The sequence below is a fragment of the Saimiri boliviensis genome, chromosome 8, assembly GCF_048565385.1.
Source record: "Saimiri boliviensis isolate mSaiBol1 chromosome 8, mSaiBol1.pri, whole genome shotgun sequence".
NCBI classification, from domain to species: Eukaryota; Metazoa; Chordata; class Mammalia; order Primates; family Cebidae; genus Saimiri; species Saimiri boliviensis.
Window position 1 is genome coordinate 28,924,258 of NC_133456.1, and position 15,875 is coordinate 28,940,132.

General features: G+C 49.7%; 1 protein-coding gene across 6 annotated transcripts in view; it reads left to right on the top strand.

Annotated features, from left to right (window-relative positions):
* The first annotated feature begins 1,242 nt into the window (after window positions 1-1,242).
* The window catches only part of SEMA5B (semaphorin 5B), a 118,079-nt gene continuing 103,446 nt past the window's right edge, over window positions 1,243-15,875 (top strand). For 5 of the 6 annotated variants that reach the window (XM_039477641.2, XM_039477643.2, XM_039477642.2 and 2 more), the window contains exon 1: window positions 1,243-1,541. The gene's annotated coding sequence lies outside the window, so the exon portion shown is untranslated. The remainder of the gene's footprint in view (window positions 1,542-15,875) is intronic. The other variant, XM_010352424.3, reaches the window with a different exon arrangement.

Genomic DNA, 15,875 nt, shown 5'->3' on the forward strand with positions numbered 1-15,875 from the left:
CATTCTTCTGCTTCATCTGGGGTTTCCCTCACCCAGAATTTTGTTGTGTAAAATGCTTCACTCAGACTTTGTTCACAAACTCTCCAATTTTTGGCATACTCTGGAAGGTCTTTTGATGTGTTCCTTCCTCGAACTTATCTAGTTTTACTTCATAGTCTCTCTGGTTCTCTTTCAGAATCAGTCTTTCTTGGTTTTAATTTTTCAGATCCTTCGTCTTTCTCCCTTGTTCTTAGGTCATCTTTTTTTAATTTTAAAATATATTTTTTGTTCAGCAGAGGGCTCCCTTCCCATCCCTCTTGCAACCCGGGCAGCTAGGATTTGAAGCTTGCCCCTGCATCTTTCTCTGCTGCTCTCTAGCCATCAGAAACACTGGATCACTCTAAACTTGTAAACAATTCGGTCTGGCTGTTGGTGATCGCGCTAAACCTCTCTCCTCAGCGGAGAACCCTCCACCGCCTCCCCGCATCGCTCATCTCTTGGCTGTCCTCCCGATGTTCCTGATGTTATTTTACTCCTCGGAACCCCTATCGTTCTTCACAATTCTGTAGCGTGCGTATTACCAACCCTAGTTTACAGTCGAGGAAACTGAGGCTTGGAGAGTTTCGCTCAAGATCGTACAGTTTGCAAGGTTAACCCTAATCCGGCCAGTTCTGGCTTTCCAGCCCAGCCCAGCAGCTGTCTAGCCTCTCTCTCTGCAGCCGCAGGTAGTAACGGCCCTTCCCCGTTTTACACGCGGCCCCTTCCCCTTCAAATCCACAGGCAAGAAGATCGTTCCGAACTGCCCCGGCTGAGGAATGTGGGAGTCCGGAGTGGGGTTTGGGGGCGCTTCCTCAGGCTCGGAGTGCCAGCGTAATGGGGTGGGCAGGCCGCGCCGATGCCCCGGGAGGATGTCACATTCGAGATGGGGTGACCGAGGACGGCAAGGCGGGATGTGGCAAACGGTGGCAAGTGCTCGGGGGACTAGGTCTCGCCGCTGGAACGCCAGCCCGGGAAGGGGCTTCGGCCCACCCTGCTGGTGGTAACCAACTCCGCAGGCCCCGGGCGGGAGTCGGCCGCGCGTCCGCGGGATGCAGGGCGCCCCCTCGCGCTCCTCCGCGCGCCTCAAAGCTGGCGGGTGCCGCGCCCGCCGCGGCAGGTCCGCTCCAGCCCCCTCCTCTTTTTGGCTCCAGCTTCCCTCCGTCTCTCCCCTCGCTCGCAACTCCTCCCCCACCGCCCCCTCCCTCCTGCTCCCGCGGTCTCTTCCTCCCTGCTCTCTCCGCGCGCTGGGTTGGGAGCTAGTTGGAGCGCCGGGGTGGGTACCAGAGCCCAGCTCCGCGGAGCGGGGCGGGTCGGCCGCGCGTCCGGCGGCCGCTGGGAGCCCGAGCGCAGCGGGCGCTGGCCGGGGTCGGGACTGCGCCGGAGCGCTGAGAGCTGGAGGCGGTTCCTGCGCGGCCGCCCCATTCCCGGACGGGCCGCCAGCCCTCCTGGCTCGCCCCCGCAGCTCCGCACCGCCGAGAGTCGCTAGCCGCAGGGAACCCGGCACCTGCACCCGCCGCTCGGAGGTGAGTCCGGTGAGCCCCGGGCGCTTCCCCTGCGCGGGTTGGGGCTGCAAGTTGCAAACTTCAGCAACTCGAGTGGGTACCGGGGTAGAGAGGTAAGGGTCCAGGCTTGGGTAAGTTGAAGCCCGGTAGGTGAGGCTGCAAGCGGAGGACAGGGCGTCCCTGCCTTGGCTTCCGCGCCTCTCGCTGCCATCTCGACTTGAGAGCCACTGTGCTGCCGGGTTCCCGCCGCCCGCCAGCTCTGGGTCCCGGTTGCCCTCGGCCCTGCCCCGGCTGCGGTCGGCGCCTCTGGGCTGCAGCGGCGATGGAGACCCGGGACCCGGGCGGGCCTGGAAAAGGAGACCGACGAGTGAGACTGGGGGATAGACGGGCAGAAGTGCGGAGATGGAGGCTCAGGGAAAGCCGGAGAGTAAACAGCGCGGAGGGAGAGTGCGGGCGGCGAGGCGCATGGGAACGCGTGGCCTTCCCGGAGTGTGAAATCTCCCGCTCAGGGACGTCCCCGCTCCGCCGCCGCCGCCTGCGGAGCCGCCGCCCGGATTCTTCCCAGACCCCGCTCCAGGACACTCTTGCCCTGGTCAGGGCCTGCGGAGCGCGAACTCTGCCCGCCAGGCCCCAGGAGCTGCTGACTGGGCTGGTGGAGGGGGTTGCGGCAGCGGGAAGCGGGGACGCGAGCGGCGATTTCCGATTTAGGTTTTTCAGGGTAATTTGTCTTTGTGGTTGGGGCTGCCCATTCACTTTCCGCTCACGTCCTGCGGGAGATCCAGCGCGGAGGGAGGGAGCGGAGCGGGGGGCGGTCGGGCACAGGGAGGGATGCAGACGAGAGTGGGGATCGGGGACCGCGCGGGGCGGGAGCCGAGAGGGAAGTGGTTGCAGGACGCGTGGAGGGAGAAGGCGAGGCTCTGAAGGACCCGGCCCAATCGAGCCGACTCCTTTGCCCTCCGCAAACTTTAAACAAGGAGGAGGACCACCTGCAGCGGTGTTGTTGCCCCCTTCGCCCCGCCCCCAGCCCAATCTTTGGGTCATTCCGACTGCCCGCCGCGCCAGGCGGAGTGGGCCCCAGTCTGCATGGGGAGAGAGGAGAGCTGGATTCTGCCCGTACCTGCTGCGATCCTCCCCAGGCTTTCTGCAGGGGGTGCGGGGTGAGAGCAGCCAAAGCCGGAGGTCTGCTCTCCATGGGATGCACTCTTTCCCGGCCAACGGAATTGGGACTAGGGGTTTGGAAGCTTGCCTGTGTCTAGACCCCACCATGATCCTATGTTCTCTGGCCCTAACCCCATTTTTTTCCTTCAGTCCACGGTGAATCCAACCCCCTTCCTCGTTTCTCAGGCACCCCGACCCACTTGGGCCGCAGGCCCTCTGTCCACAGCCCTCCCTGCCCGCTTGCTCCTCGGCCTCCTCACTTCCTCTCATCTTTTTAGCCCATTCTTTTCTTGACAATCAGCAGTGACCTCTCACCTTTTCTAAGCCAGGGCAGATGACCTTGAGGAAGGGGCAAGCGGGGAACTTGAACCTTAGAAGTAGACCTTACAACTACAGAAAAGGGGGGCAGATTTAAAAGCAGCTTGGAAAGAAATAGCCAGTACCTTGCCCCACGTCTAGATTTTCAACGGAGGAGGAAAGGAGATAAGATACAGGAGAGATGGGTGAACTTGCCACTTGGTCACTCAGGGGGTGCCGAGAACTGCTCTGGGCCTTGGGGCTGGGGGTTGACCACTCTGGAGGCAGGGCTGCCTCTGGCTGTGCTGTGCTGGGAAAGGTGTGTGTAGGTGAGTTTGTGTTTCCAGGGGAGCTCTTTTCTCCATATTGACACCTACCACCACCAGTTTGGGAAGGAATGGCGGATCTTCCATCCCCCTTCTTTTTTCAAGCAGCCAATGCCAGAGCCTTCCTCCTCCAAAGCCAATAGTGGCGACCATTATCATGACTGTGAGCATCACTGTTTAGGCACCTACTGTGTGCAACACACCTTGATAAACGCTGGTAGATAAAAAGGGGTAAAGGGCTGAGCCTATGCCCAGAGAGGTTGCTAAGTTCACCAGTTTGATCCTGAGACACTTGTCTATGTGTTTGGGGATGGAGAACATGGAGAGGAAAATGCAGTGGCTGTACAGGCAGCAAGGTGCCTGATGACCCAAGGGTTTTGGAGGGTAGCCATTAAAGAAAGCTTGATGACTCAGGTGGGACAGAGAGCTGGGCTTACTGACTCGTTCCTGAGATAGGACAGCCGGCACCTTCTTTCCCACTAGTGAGCGGAAAAAGTTACTTTACCACTTCTAGGGCCAGACTAGAAAAGCAGAGAAGCTGAGAGGTCCAGCCCACCACTGTAGATTGCTACCTCCCCATTAGGACTGGAGGAGCCTCAGAAACTTTCTTGTTTTCGGGTAAACTTCCTGGCTTGTTTGAAAGACCCTCCACTGGTCACTTCTTATTGAGACTCAAAGCTGGGAGAGGCCCTGGAGATTGTCCATGTCAGGGGATTCACAAATTCAAATGCCAACAGAGGGCAGGCAGGTCACAATGTGTTGATCAGGCAATTAGAATGGTTCAGCTTATGGACAATTGGGAGTTCAAAGTCAAACTGGCCAAGTGAAATGGTCCAAACAAAATCACTTAACAGCCTTTGAGTAGCCTGACCCCTTATATCTATAGATTAAGTAATTAAGATTCTAAGAAGTGATATCATCTGCCTTGGATGTACATGTTATCTTGTCTCCCTGTACCTTGGGCATTAATTGGAATATCCCACGGCCTGGTTCTACCTCTGACCTTTTGGGCCCTTGGCTCGCCCTCATTCTCAGCGTCCACTAAGCTTCTCCTGTGAGATGCTAAGTTACTTAAGGGTGCTATCTTGTCTTACTCAAATCTGAACACATCACATCCACTGATACAAGGTTCCACATGCAGAGCCAAGACGAATTCAGCTCTCCTGTCCCCGTTCCCACTAGGAATCCAGTGGGTATAAACCAATTTTATTCTTTACAAAAAAGAGAAAATTCATTCATAACTCTTTGTTTCATCTAATGTAGCAAAATGGTTAGATGAGATAAGACTGGAAGCTCACATTAGATGTTTGCAGATTCCAAGGAACATCCAGAAGGCCCTGATCCCTGAGTGGGGATCTAAAAAGAGGAATGGGAACCCCAGTAAGGGGATGGAGGAACAGCAGACACTTATAGATGGAGTATGTGTATTTGGGAAAATGATGCTATTGGGTCCAATTATTTTGAACACTGACCATGACACTCCTATCCTTAGTCTTGGTCACCCTCTTATATCCAGTGATATGAGCTAGCAACTCAGATCATTACCCATCAACCAGTTCACCACTTCCATTGATGACTGAGTTGGTAGATGGGACAGAGAGGACAAAAAGACAAGATCCCTGATTATAAGTGCTTGTCGCCTTGTTATGCTGCCATAAAGAACCCAGAGCTGAGTTCTTGTGCCCCATCACCCATACCCTGGTAGTAGACAAACGTTTCCCATGATCTTCAAGTGTTGGCCTTGTCACTGCCTGGGTACAGGGTAAAAGAGACCATCGGTGGCAGTAAACCTCTGTGTTCATTCTTTCCTAAGCACTTACTATGTGCCAGACACTCTTTTAGGAGCCGTGGATACAACAGTAAACAACACATGCCCCTGATCTCCCGGGATGGGGTGAATCAGTATGATGACTAAGAGTACAAAATTATCAGCATTGTGATAACTGTGATGTTATCTGTGATGGAATTTACTGTGGGTTTTATTCCCCTGTGCATTTGTCTGGAGGACCCGATAGCTAATGTGGAATTGTCCAAAGGACTTGGAGTCCAGGGTTTTGGGGGAGGGTGAGAGGGCTAGGATTCCATCACCTTAGCTGTTCCCTAGTTCTGGGTTCCCTCTCTGTGCTTCAGATTCCTTGCTCATCAAAGCTAAACACCTACCTGTGGCATAGATAGAGGCAAAGCCAGGTGCCTGGAGATCTGGGCATCTGGCACTCCGGGGATGACAACTGCTTGGAGGGAGCGTTATTTATACTTGAGGATCTAAACCCCAGTGGGGACCGTCCTTTGCCTCATTCAGTCACCTTCATCACTAGCTTTTCTTCATTCCCTGAGTGTGTGTGTGTGTGCGTGTGTGTGCATGTGTGTGTTGGAAATAGTTCTAAAGAATGAGTTTTCTTTACATTCAGATCTTTGCATTTGAGTTTAGCCATCACTAAGTTGGCCTTAAATTTATGACCACACTTAACTAACTTGGTCTGAAATGTATGGCAAGAGGCCAAAGCAAACGCCTTGACTAATGGAGTTTCATTGAATTGACAGAATTGAGCCCTTCATTTATAGCTGGTGTGGACAACACCTGGATCTTTTCCACTGGCATCATGCTCTACTTTTGCAAACCCCCCTCTCTGTGACTTTTGGTTTGATGACATCTGCCTTAGCTGAAGAGATGATCCTCTAATGGGTAATCTGGAACAGGATCTTTGTGTATGCCATTCTCTATTTCAGATGGATCTCCTCCAAGACTTTCCTTCTGAAGAAATTTCTTTTGTAACCAGCTTGAATGCTAGAAAATGGCAGGGAGAAGTTCCAGCTGAGAGTCAAGTTGTGAAAGGAAAGACGGAGGAGGGTGCTGAATGTTGTGGGGCTCTGCCATGCCCCTTTCCTTCCCTTCTGTTTAGTGAGCATGAGAGATGAAAACCAAAAGTTGCAGAATGGCTCCTCAGTCCTGATTTGAGTTGGGGGCTCACCAGCGAGAAATTACTCGACTTGGTGGCTTCAAAGTGGAACAAAAAATGAGGATGCTTTTCTGTCCAATTTGCTTCTGGGCACAGTAGAGAAAGCAGAAGGAGGGAGCCCTGGGATAGGGACTGGGGTCGGGAGAGTTTGACCTTGCACTCTCTTTCTGGCTGTTGGTCTACTGATTCTCCTCCACTCTCTGACTTGAAACAGAAGGACAAGGATTCCACTGGGCTTTCCCTGGGTCCACGAAAGCTTTAAAGGCAATGCTGTATGTGCTGAATCCCGCCATGACACTGTCCTCATTGATCCGCGTTTAATAAGGATGACTTAGTCAGACTTGCACATGGAACTCGTTTGAATTTGAAGCCTTGTTGATAGTATCAGAGTATCTTTGCATCTGAAGCAGGAATGTCTCTGGCCAGCATCTTCTGTGACGGGAAAGGTTGGTACTTGGAGGATGGTTGGTGACCATCTGTCCTGCCAGTCCCCTGAGGATCAAATTAGAGGTTTCAGTTACGGAGCAGGGAGGCTGGGTTAGAAATGAGGGAGGCTTTTCTGCTTGAGCACCTCTGCCAAACCACTGGGTACTTCATCTATGAAAGGGAGGTGTTCAGAAAAATCCCAGAGCCCTTCCTGGCCCTCGAGTCAGTGGTTTTGAATGGATATTGCAGTCACTTCTTGATTTTGCAGGAGTGGCTCATTCACTTTTCTGTGGATTCTTTGTGGGGAATGTTAGTCTCAGGCCAGTTTGCAGTTACCATCCCACCCCCCTGTTGCTAACCCATCTGACCAACTGCCAGTTGCTACATCTTCAGAGAATGCATTTTCCTTTTTGTCTCAGCCTGAGCCAAACATCATTTGGAAGGTAAATCTGCTGTATATTGAGGAATACATGTGCATATAAACATCCTCATATACATGCACACATAAATATATGTGTAAGGCATTGCAAAGCTGTGTGTTACCGGTTGACCATTGTATTAACTACAGTTCTGTCCCAGTTCCGTTCCTCTGCCAGAGCTGATGTGAGCTTGCCCTGGGAGGCAACTTCAGGGAAATGGCTTGCAGGGTAGCAATTTAGATCCATCCCTATTTGCCAACCCCACTGGTCTACCTGAGCCAAAGCTCCCTCCCTACTGCCCTAGCCATTGTCCCAAAGGCCCCCCAGGAGCCCCACTGTTAGGAATACAAAAGAGCTGCAGTTGGCTCTTAATTATTCAGGGAAGGATGGATCCAGTGTGTGAAGCACCCAGCTTAGGCCTCTTCTTTCCCTTCCTTGAGTAACTCTATATCTGTAGTGAGAAGCTGGGGGAGATCTTATCATTTAATACACACTTTTGTTTCTAGTAGCCACCTCCCTCTGCTTCTCTTCCCTCGAGGCACCTGGGGGAAACTAGGAACCCTCTCCAAGAGGCCTCATCCACTTAAAGCAGATTACTTTTAAGGTTTACACATTGCCCTGTTGGTTGGTGTGTATTTCTACCCAAAAGCAGGACCGAAGAGGAAAATACCATGAGCTCCGGCTGATGCAGGGCCAGGTCCCTGCAGATTTCCCAGCATCTGGGCTTTCTTTCCTCCTCCCTTTTGTAGAGCCTGGGCTTTGAGTGTTTGGCATCAGGGTGCCATGGATCCCGTCAGGAGTCTAAATGTAGAGCAGTGTTCGTGTGGTAAAGCTCCAAACAGGCAAGGTCTAAGGAGCCCTTCTGTTAATGTCCCCAAGGCTGAGGGTAATGTTTCTGCATAGACCAGGCCCCTTGGGGCACCTGCTCCCTTTCAGCATCTCTCCAGGTTCCAGAGTGAGACCTTCCTCACTCTCCTGCTGGGCCCTGTCCAGAGAGAAGGCGACTGTGAAGTGGAGTGAGCAGCCTCAAGTCTACCTCTGTATACAGGTAACAGTGGCTTGGTCCAGCTCAACACCAAATTCACTGGCTTCCATAAAAATCACCTGCAGAGCTTTAAAAAATACATACTTGACAGCCCCATCCTAGACCTTAATTCAGTTAGAATTTCTGTGGGTGGAGCCTTGGTACTGGTATTTTTTTGAGCTTCGAATAGGCAGCCATGGTTGAGAGCCACTGACCTAAATCTTCTTTTCTAGGCTCTACCTGGCCTCATGCCAATGGCATGCAGAACCTCTTAGCCCTCAGCCCTTCTAAACAGCCAGGTCCTTTCTATTGGGTACCAGCTACAGCTCCTGGCATTCAGATCATAGCTACTGTTTGTGTTCTGAATTTAATGACTTTCTATTATAAGCTGATTGTGAAAGCTCCTGTCTGGTAACTTCCTTTTGGTCATTTTTTCTTAAAAACCATTTACAAAAGTAATGAATAGTCTTTCAGCATTTTGTGTGTTTTTGCTATATAGGTATGTAACCAAATTGTGATTGTACTCTGTGCCATTTTGTAACCAGCCTTTTCATTTAACTTCAAATTGTGATAATTTCCCCACGTCCTAAATATCCTACTAAGATGAACTTTATAATGGCTGCTTGGTATTCCATCATATGGATGCACCATAATTTATTGAACAAATCCCCTGTGGTAGGACATTTAAATTGTAAACCATTTTTCACTATTATAAATAATGCTGCAGTGAACATCCTTGCACATAAATCTTTGTGCCTATCAATGATTATTTCCTCAGAACAGATGTCTGGAAGTGGAATATTGATGCTTTTTCACATGGACCATTTAGGCCTTTTTTTTTTTTTTTTTTTTTTGTGAGACGGAGTTTCACTCTTGTTACCCAGGCTCGAGTGCAATGGCACTATCTCAGCTCACCGCAACCTCCGCCCCCTGGGTTCAGGCAATTCTCCTGCCTCAGCCTCCTGAGTAGCTGGGATTACAGGCACGTGCCACCATGCCCAGCTAATTTTTTGTATTTTTAGTAGAGACGGGGTTTCACCATGTTGACCGGGATGGTCTCGATCTCTCGACCTCGTGATCCACCCGCCTCGGCCTCCCGAAGTGCTGGGATTACAGGCTTGAGCCACCGCGCCCGGCCCATTTAGGCCTTTTTTGACTGACTTCCTGTAGCAATAAAAAGTTTTTGGATTCAGAGTTTAAGAAACACTTTTCAGTGCACTCCTCTGAGGCTTCGCTCAGGCTGCTTCCTCCTCCCTGATTTGAGGTCACAATCCCTCGACCTAGTCTTGTTCCTAGGCTCCGCCTCCACAGTAGCTGCATAGAATGCTGTCTCCCGCCTCTTACAAACTCCTAGGCTCTCTTGCCCCGCCTCCAGCATCCTTCTTTCTCCTTTTACCTGCTCAGCTCTTTCATCTTCATACTTCCAGCCCCTGAACTGTAACACTCAGTGCCTTCCAGTTAGTGTTCTGTAGTAACAGCTGTTGTTTATGAGGTTGTTACTATACGCCAACCTGCTAAACTTTTTATGTGTATGATTTCTTTTGATCTTCAGACGGAGTCTCACTCTGGTCACCCAGGCTGGAGTGCAGTGGTGTGATCTCGGCTCACTGCAACCTCTGCCTCCTGGGTTCAAGTGATTCTCCTGCCTCAGCCTCCTGAGTAGCTGGGATTACAGGTGCCCGCCACTGTGCCCGGCTAATTTTTGTATTTTTAGTAGAAACGGGGTTTCACCATGTTACCCAGGTTGGTCTCAGACTCCTGGGCTCAAGCCATCCACCTCCCTTGGCTTCCCAAAGTGCTTGAATTACAAGCATGAGCTACTGTTTTTTTTATCTCCACTTTCCTCATGAGGAAACTGAAACCTTGAGACATAAAATGATTTACTCACGGTCACACACAGCTAATAAGTAATAAAGCTGGGATTTAAACCCAGAGCCTACACATTTAACCACCACATATGCTTTCCCCCATCCTCTTGGTGTCAACTCTTGGCTTGTTTTCAACAAATTGTTCACAGATGTTCCCTCAGCATCCCATAGACATATGCTGTGTCTTTCTCCAGCAGAAGTGGGACATTTCCCGGTACAAAAAGCAGGAGAGCGGGGATGCTATTCATGAATGCCCGCCTTTCCTTTTTACTTCCTGGGTCATGACCTCATCCCCTTTATCCACATAACCCATGCTAGAAAATATTTCTTGCTCCTTCCTCACTGACCGGCTGCCAAGATCCCAGCATGTCTTGCAGCTGAGCAGGTCCAAGTTACGACGTATTCCTATACAGCTTCTCCAGCCAGTTGAAAGGATTTGGGTGCTACTTTCCCAGTATGGAATATCAGGCTGTCAGGGAGGCATGCTGTAGTAATGACAGGGGATAGGCAGTTTGACTTCTACTGGAAATAAAATACTGCTTAAAGTGGAGAATTGGATGTATTCTTGCATTCTTGCCTCTGTAACATCGTCATTGCTGAGAAGGTCAAGAAATGGCAACCGAAACTATCCTGATTCAATTCTGACCATGATCCAGAACTAGGTGACAGGATATGATAGGATGGTCAGATGAAAGTGACCACATGCGCCTGGTGTTTATAATAGCCAAGGAAAGAAATGATGTGCCCGCAGACCTCCCTTAGACTGTAGGAAGTCTGACTTGGGGAAGTATGATCCTATGATTAGGGATTCCAAAAGGGAAGACAGTTTGCGGAAGGTGAGATTCTGGAAGGCAAAGCTTCGCATTTTTATCCATGGCTTGGATGAAACTGGAGTAAGCGTAATCAAATTTGTTGACAACAAGGCCATGATAGGCAGCTCTAATAAAAGACAGAATAAAGATTCAAAAATGATTTCGAGAAACTGGAATGCTGTGTTTAAACTAACAAGATGAAACTTAACAGCAGCAGATGGAAAGTCTCATTTAGATTGTAGAAATTAATTACTCAAGTTCATGAGAGGATTGGGGACAGACCTGATTTGGTTGAGGTCCTAAGAAAAGGATCTGAGGGGTTCAGTTGTGCACAGGCTTTGTCAGAGCTGGCAAGGTGATGGGGTGGCTCAAAGAAACACCATCTTAAATGGAGCTGAGAGAAATGTGGGGTCCAGATTGGGTTCTTCCTGGTCATTCTGTGCTCATTTCTGAATATGGATTTGAGAGGGGACCCTGCCCAACTCAGATGGCATCTGGCATCAGAAGGAGGTTCAGAAGCCCAGCCATAACACGTCTGGTGAAAGAAACTCCTCTGTTAAGACAGGGAGAAAACACTGAGGGTGACTGTGGTCAACCACAAAAGAAGCAGTACTTCCTATGGAAGAACATACTTGTCAGCCTGGGAGAACCAGAAGAACCCAGAGTGAAGAGTACAGGAACCGAGGTTTTCTAGAATGAGATCTTCCCAACCAGATGGATTCTAGGAAAGTAAACTTCTGTTTCAGTACTGGCCAGTAGTTCTGTTGCCTGGCTTTTGGGGTGACTCCTGCCCTGGGAACAGATAGTCATCTAAGCGGTATACCTCTATGTCTTTGTGGCTCTGAGGCTGGAAAACCACTTCCTTTCCTGATTTATTTAGAGCAGGGGTTCTCAAAGCAAGGCCCACAGGAACTTGTTAAGAATGCAACAGTTCCTGAGCTGTGGAACCCCAGACCCAGCAAATTAGTAACTCCCAGCCTCAGGCCCAGCAAAAAAACTTTTTTTTTTTTTTTTGAGGCAGAGTCACACTCACTCTGTTGCCCAGGCTGAAGTGCAACAGCGCAATCTTGGCTCACTGCCAAGACCAGGCTAGACTTGGCTCACTGCAACCTCCACCTCCTGGGTTCAAGCGATTCTCCTGCTTCAGCCTCCCAAGTAGTTGGGATTACAGGGATGTGCCACCATGCCTGGCTAATTTTTGTATCTGTAGGAGAGACAGGGTTTCACTATGTTGGCCAGGCTTGTCTCGAACTCCTGACCTCAAGTGATCCGCCCACCTTGACCTCCCAAAGTGTTGGGATTACAGTTATAAGCCATGGCACCGGCCAACATATGCTGTTAAAAACCCTGCAGGTCATTTTGTTGCATGGTGAAGTTGGAGACACTGCTTTAGACCACATTAGGTCATTCTTTCTGTTGCTGGATGCCTGTGGTGCTTATTTGAAACTCACAACCTGCAACCCTTTACTAGGGAAACATTTGAGAACCTGGGAATGAGTGTGGGCTTGAAAATGAGATAGACTTGGCTTCAGACTCAGTGTGGCTGCTTTTTGGGTGTAAATTTTGTATAAGTTCCTTTCCCTTTCTGAGCATCCTTTTTTTTTTTTTTTAAACTATAATATGAGGGAGGGCTGTGTTTAAAGGAGGATTAGAGCTCATTATTTAATAATCCTGGGACATATAGTTAGCCCTCTGCATCTGTGGAAGCCATGTATGGATTCAACCAACCTCAGATTGAAATTATTTTTTAAAAATGCTTATGAGGCAGGGTGCAGTGGCTCACACTGGTAATCCCAGTATTTTGGGAAGCTGAAGCCAGAGGATCACTTGAGGCCAGGAGTATGAGACTAACCTGAAAAACAGAAAGACTCTCCCTATCTCTACAAAAAATGGTTTTAAAAAATTAGCCAAGTATGGTGTTATGCACCTGTATTCCGGGCTACTTGGGAGGCTGAAGCAGAGGGATTGCTTGCAGCCCAGCAAGGCTGCAATGAACTACGATAGCATCACTGCACTGTAACCTGGGTGACAGAATGATATCCTGTCTCTAAAAAAAATTAAATTAAATTTTCAAATGTATCTGTACTAAACATGTGCAGAGACTTTTTTCTTTTTTCCCTAAACAAAGCAGTATAACAACTATTTATATAGTACTTATGTTATATTAGGTGTTATAAGTAATCAAGTGATGATTTAAAGTATACAGGAGGATGTGCGTAGGTTATAGGTAAATACGACACCATTTTATATAAAGAACTTAAATATCTGTGCACTTGATATTTGCAGGAGGTCCTGGGAATGATCCCCCAGGTATACTTAGGGACCACTACATCTTCTTACTGGCATCACAATTGCCTCTCCTACAGAATACTGTCTTTGCGGTGAGCTCTCCCTGAGCCCCTCAAAGACAAGTCTGGGTGTAGGTTCCTCTGTGTCCCCTCACAACACACATCAATGTGGGCCTCCCTCAAGTTAGAGATCAGTTACGGCTTGGGCTGCCAGCTCCACAACTCCCTGGACAGCAGAGAGTCAGGGCAGCTTTCCTTCCTACCCTCATCCTCCTGGGACCCTTATTCTGTGAGCATGGGCAGGTTCATCCCTCCAGTGGACCTGGGTCTCACCAAACCTGATCTCCTGAGGCCCATGAGTTCCTGCGTCAGCACACAGTTTAACCTGCTGAAGCCATGAATGAACAGTCTTGAGGCCCAGACATCGCATGGGTGGCCTCTAACTTTAAATAGGTAGGAAGCTCGAGCTGCTGTTGTCAGGCCAGGCTGGGAATGTGAGTGGACCCTCTTTGAAGCTGTAAGTTGCCTGAGTCTTTAGCATAAGTCTCTACTGAGTGGTCTACTGAGAAGCAGCTGGAGTCTTGAGTTTCTCAGAGGCAGAGAGCTCAGGTCCCCATGAGATGGCCCATTCGATGTTTTGGGCAACACTTCCTAATAGAATTATTTTATTCCTCAGAAGTCTGTTTCTCTCCCTGTGGGTTCCACCTCTTCTCCCTGTGGCTGGCTGTTCGTCCCTCTTCCATGCCACAGCTCTTCAAACATTAGAAGCTGATGTGCCTCCTGCCTCTTCCCCACTTTGGGAGTCCTCCTGGCTTGTCTCTTCATCTCTGGGAATAGGATTCAGAGGATCTCCCACTTCACACCAGGATCAAATGTGGCCCTCTAGGTAAGGCCTGACCAGCATACCCTTTATCAGCTCAGATAGTCTACCTTCTCTTAACAGAGCCTCAACTCTGATCTGGCTGTTTTTAGCAGCCACACTTCACTGCTGATTTCTACTGAGCTCACAGCCAACCAGCACCTCTGGGTCTCTTTAGCATAATGCATTCAACCGCATTTTCCCAATTTTACCTTTGTGTTTGTATTCATTTTCTAGGGCAGCTGTAACAAAACACCACACGCTGAGGGGCTTAAATAACAAAAACTTACTGTCTTCCAGTCCTGGAGGCCAGAAGTCTGAGATCAAGGTGTGGGCAGAGCTCCTTTTGAGGGATATGACAGAAGCTCTGTTTCATGCTTTCCTCCTGGCTTCCGGTGGTTTGCTGGCATTCTTTGGTGTTTCTTGTTTGAGAAGCATCAATATAATTTCTGCCTTTATCTTTGCCACACGTTCTCCCTGTGTGCCTGTCTGTCACCAAATTTTCCTTTTTTTTTTTTTTTTTTTGAGACGGCGTTTCGCTCTTGTTACCCAGGCTGGAGTGCAATGGCACGATCTCGGCTCACCGCAACCTCCGCCTCCTGAGTTCAAGCAATTCTCTTGCCTCAGCCTCCTGAGTAGCTGGGATTACAGGCACGTGCCACCATGCCCAGCTAATTTTTTGTATTTTTAGTAGAGACGGGGTTTCACCATGTTGACCAGGATGGTCTCGATCTCTCGACCTCGTGATCCACCCGCCTCGGCCTCCCAAAGTGCTGGGATTACAGGCTTGAGCCACTGCGCCCGGCCCTTAAATTTTCCCTTTTTATAAGGACACCGGTCATACTGGGTTTGGGCGCACCCTCCAGTGTGACTTCATCAAACTATACCTGCAACAATCCTATTTCCAAATAAAGCAGTAATTCGACATACAGGGACTTAAAACTTGGGGCTTTGTAGCTTTGCGGGGGGACACAGTTCATCCTACAATAGTGCTGTAGCCTTTTGACCTCCTGTTAGGGACTTTACATTTTTCCCTAATTCATTTTATCTTGAAATAATCTCTCCAGCTGATGAGGATACTTCAGATCCTGCCTCTGTCATCCAATGTATCTGCTGTTGCTCCCAGCTTCAAATGCTTCTTGTTTGTTGATCCAAGGAATTGCTAAGAGGTTGACTGGGGTGGTGTGGGTTGGAGCTCTGCAGCATGGCCCCCGGACACACTTCTCTGCAAGTGGCTGGGATCCATTGCTAAGCCCCCTGGGGGTACAGCTGTGCAACCAGCTATACGTCCCACTAATGCTACTGCCTTCTAGCTTCCTCTCTCTAGCTTATACAGAACGATTTCATGAAGAGCTTGTCGATGTTTCATTTAAGATCTGCTCCACGGGCAAACCCCATTTCCCTTGTCTACCAACATGGTGACCCTGTCAGTGGAAGAGTTGTGCTTTGCCCGACAGGACTTTGCTACCAAACATATGCTGTCTGCTGGTGATCTCAGCTGCCATTCTCAGACACCCACTAGCTTTTGTTTAGAGTCTCCACAGGCGGCACATTGAGTTGACCTCTGTGATTTGCAAAACCCAACTCAGACCCCTTTATGGAAGTGAGGACCGCATGGCCCACTGGAGGCCTCCCAGCTGCCCTAGTGCTTGCCAGGATCCTATCAGGATTCCCATGAGATCAGGAATCTATAGCTGGTCTGAGCCTCATTTGCACGTTCCCTGTTCCCTGGATGTGTGTCCCAGTCAAGTGGCTTGAACGCATTCAGAGCAGCTGGAGCTTCTGCCGACCTCTCACCAGCCTCCGGCTTGGCCCTCCTGTGCCCAGAGCTCCTCTCACCATTTCCTTCCTGTGAAATTCCACACTCTGATAGGGGAGACAGAGCCAAGCCGAAGACAGCTGTAGGATGCACCAGAGAAGT